Here is a 4,564-nt window from a genome sequence, read left to right on the forward strand (position 1 = left end):
TATTGCTTTCTTTCTTTCTTTCTTTCTTTCTTTCTTTCTTTCTTTCTTTCTTTCTTTCTTTCTTTCTTTCTTTCTTTCTTTCTTTCCCTGTTTCTTCCATCCTTCTTTCTTTTTTGTATATAGTCTGTGTCTGGTTTTGGTATCAGAGTAATAGTGCTGTCCTCATAGAATATATTGGAAAGTATTACCTCTTTTAACCTTCTGTAAAACTCTGTGAAATTGGTGTTATTTCACCAATGAAACCATCTGGGCCCAGATTTGTTTTGGTTTGGTGTACTGTTGTTTTTTATTACAAATTTGCTCAGGTATCTTGAACATATGCAATACAGTTATAATAAAGATTTTAATGTTCTTTTTCTATCATGTGTCATATATGAGTTACTTTCAATTGACTGCTTTTTCTCCTCTTCAGGGATTGTATTTTTCCTCATTGCATGCATCTTTGATTGGATGCCAGATATTATGAATTATACTATGTGATTATTTTTTTATTCCTGTAAATAAATGCCTTCATCTTCTAGAGCATGACTAAGTTGCTTATAAACCGCTTGAACCTTTTGGATCTTACAGTAAGCTTTGCTAGGCGGGACCAATAAACTGCATTTATTCTAGGGTTAATTCTCCCTACTGCTAAAGCAAGATCCTTCTAAGTACCTGATGCTCTGGGAATTATGAGTTTTTTCTCTCTGCCTGGTGAGCATAAGCACTATTTCTGGCCCTGTGTGAACTTCAGGCACTGCTGCCTCTAATATTTTCAGATGGTTTTTGTCCTGATCTCAGGTGGGTTTCTCAGATGCATGAACAACACTCAGTTGGGAACTTTAGGAACATTCCCATTGGGTCGCCAGAGTTTTCTTGTGCAGCTCACTTCTTTTCTCCCCTGCAAACTCTAGTACTCTGGGTTTTCCTGGACTTCCAGCTCCATCTATTCAACTCAAGGAGGCCACTAGGCTTTGCCTCGATTCCTTTTCCCCACCCTGCACCCTGGAAAATAACTGCAAGCACTGAGCTGGGCCATTCAGAGGACTCCCCTCACTTGTTTTCAGTCCCTTAGGGATCACTGCCTTTCATTGGTTGATGTCCAATGTCTTGAGTGACATTTTTATCATATTTTCATATTTTGTCTGGTGTTTTAGTTGCTTTAGTTGTCTTATTCCTGTTACTCGATCCTTAGCAAAAGTAGACGTCCTATTAACATTTTATCTATTGGTTCTCATATCTATTAATTTTGCTGCATTAATTAGTTATTTCATTGGAGTTTTGTGATTTTTTTTAAAACGGTCTATTTTTTTCTTTACTAGGTAGCATCTACTTGTATCTGTAAAGAAGAGCTTTCTGCCCTCATCTGAAGATGAGCCTCCCTTCCTTCTGTAAGGGCAGAGTTACTATCTAACTCTCTCCTTTCAGAATGAAGAGTTGTTATCGATAGTCACCCCCCAAGAGTGGCAAGTGATCTCATCTTTTTTCTGTTTAATTTTGAGTCTCATTATGGACTGATATTTTTAGTTATTTATTGTGTTACAATCATTTTATAGTCATTCCTTCTGATGCTCAATTTGTCCCAAGTTTAACCAATGGGAGCTTCTTCATTCTGGCTTCTGAGCCCTTTGAAAACATTCCCATTAGACTCATCACTTTCTTGCTTTAGGGCAAACATATCTTAGCCTCCTCATGTACTTTCCATGCTTCAGACCTAAAATTGCTCATTTCTCCAAGAAGTCCTGGTTCCCTTTGGTAGAAAACTTTTTAGAAATCAACATCTGGGCTCTAGTGGAAGTCCAAGTTATGGGGTTGTCAATGGGAAAATGTTTTATATGCCATTGACTGGCAACTACAATAATGATACTGCAGCCTTTTGTGCACAATCATATCCTATGCTGGCAAATGGTTTAGTAAAATGATATTTTAATAGCATACTTAGGCATTATTTTTTAATAAATTAAAAAATAAAAAAGATCATTTTGGAGATGATTTACAGAACCCTTTAAAGGTTCTTCTGAGACCCCCCCGCCCCAAGAGATCCCTGGGTTTGTGGTTAGGAATTGCCTGTAGGTGAGGGCAGTTGTTCTTACCTGCTGCACACTGATATCCCTTGGAAGCTTTAAAAACATACTGATACAACCTGGCCAGCGTGGCTCAGTAGTTGAGCATCAACTTATAAACTGGGAGATCGTGGTTCACGTGCCTGGGATGTGGGCTCGATTCCCAGTGTGGGGCGTACAGGAGGCAGCCGATCGATGATTCTCTCTCATCATTGATGTTTCTATCTCTCCCTCCCTCTCCCTTCTTCTCTGAAATCCATGTTTAAAAATATTTTTAAAAAATATATTGATACAAAGGTCCTACCTCAGAACATATCAAATCAGAAAGTTCATGAATATATCTCATCATTATTATCTTTGTTCATTGTTTTGTTTTGTTTAAATCTCCCCAGGTGATTCTAATGTGCTGTTAGGATTGAAAACCACTCTTTTAGCATCTTGATGCCTTTAAAAATGCAAGCTCCCGCTGAGAATAGTAACACCTAAATTGTACAATCGCTTCCATTTACATCTCACTGATGTCATGGAAAGAGAAATAGCCAGGACACGTCGGTGTCTGAGCCATTGCTGAAAGAATTGGAAGAAAAGTAAAAAGGCAGGCAACATGTACAGACTGAACTGCTTTTTTTGCTTGGAGCAAATCCAGTGACCGAGTCCTCTAAATTGTTTACTAAAGAAGCAATAAAACCTTATGAGGAAATATTTGTTTGAGCTGGTCAACTGACAGAATTAATGCACTGTTTGGATAATTTCAGCATTGATGTCCCTTATCCCTGTCACCGTGTCCCCAAGTTTGCCAACTGCCATCACTGCTGTTTTGAAATAACTTGGAGCTGGAACTCAAGGCAGTTGCTTCACTGTCCTTCTATTCTGTTGCATAAAATAATTTTCAAATCAATCATGTCATTGTTTGTCTAGATATAATGGCCTGAAATCTGAAACTACAGAATTGGTGCTGTGGTGAGAACTGCTGGTGTAGTGAGAAATGGCTTTCTCATTTAATTTGTCAAACTTCCAAGGACTCTTCTGTTCTGCAAACAAAGTTGCAGCCACATCTCAATATTTCAGAATTCAATTATAATTGATTGAAAATATTTTAAGAGCCTGTTGTCTAAAGATGTCCTAGAAGGTTTTGTCCTTCCAACATTTTAATATATAAAGTTTCAAACATATAGAAAAATTGAAAAAATGAGCAGAATGAATGAGCATCTACTAGTACACATCCCCCACTAAGATTTAATCATTCACAGGATTTTGCCACATGTATTAGTTTTCTCAGGGCTTTTATAACTAAGTAGCACAGACTGGGTGGCTTAAACAACAGAAATTTATTTTCTCAGATTTGGATGCTGGAACTTCAAGATCAAGGTGTGTGCCGGGTTGGTTTCTTCTGAGGCCTCACTCCTGTATGCAATAATAATAATAGACAAAAAGGACATTTATAATTCTTTATTTAAGTGATTTATTTTTTTTCTAGTCAATTTATGATTTCATGTGGCTTTCTTCTTCTCTTTGCTTTTTGTTGTATTTTAGTTTCTTTTATGTTGAGTATACACTGCTTTTTAAAAATATATTTTTTTATTGATGTCAGAGAGGAAGGGAGAGAGAGAGATAGAGAGATAGAAGCATCAATGATGAGAGAGAATCATTGATTTGGCTGCTTCCTGCATACTCCCTACTAGGGATCGTGCATGTACCCTGGCTGTGAATCAAACGCTGACCTCCTGATTGAGAGGTCAGCGCTCAACCATTGAGCCACATTGGCCAGGCTATACTACTTGTACAGTTAGAAACAAAATAGCAAATGAAGTTAATAAGAACATTTAGAGGTTGAGAAAAGAAAGTACGGTGTCCTTATAACCTTTTTTCAATGTATTGTACATAATATTTCAAAATTAGATTGAATTTTATATTGTACTAGAGGCCCAGTGCACGAAATTCTGGCATGGGTTGGGTCCCTAGGCCTGACCAGCGATCAGGGCCGATCGGGGCCTTCCTTCCTGTTGCCAGCTGAGGGGCGGGACCAGGGAAGGTTGGCCGACCGTGGGAGGTTGGCTGTGGGAGCGCACTGACCACCAGGGGGCAGCTCCTGCATTGAGTGTCTGCCGTCTGGCGGTCAGTGCGTGTCATAGCTTCTGGTTGTTCCAGTTGCTTAGGCTTTTATATAGAGAGATTATATAAACTTCCAAAAAGTACATAAAAGTAGAACTATCACAAACCTTTCCGAATTCATCACAGAACTTGAGCAGCCACCATCAATTTGCTTTCTTTCTCTCTAATATTTTTAAAGCAAAATCCAGATATCACATTATTTTAGTCCTAAATGTTGTAGCATAAATCTCAAAAAAGGAAGGGCACATTTTCTAACCTAACTGCATTTCATGGTCACACATAGTAAAACTAACAATAATTCCTAATACCATCTAATACCCAGGCCATAATCAAATTTTCCCTATTTGCTAAAAAACATCTTTTTAAAAATTGGTTTGTACATATCAATATCCAAACAAGGTTCAGTCATA

The sequence above is a fragment of the Myotis yumanensis genome, unplaced genomic scaffold, assembly GCF_028538775.1.
Source record: "Myotis yumanensis isolate MYYU_CA2020_CCGP unplaced genomic scaffold, mMyoYum1.0.hap1 SCAF_8, whole genome shotgun sequence".
Taxonomy (NCBI): domain Eukaryota; kingdom Metazoa; phylum Chordata; class Mammalia; order Chiroptera; family Vespertilionidae; genus Myotis; species Myotis yumanensis.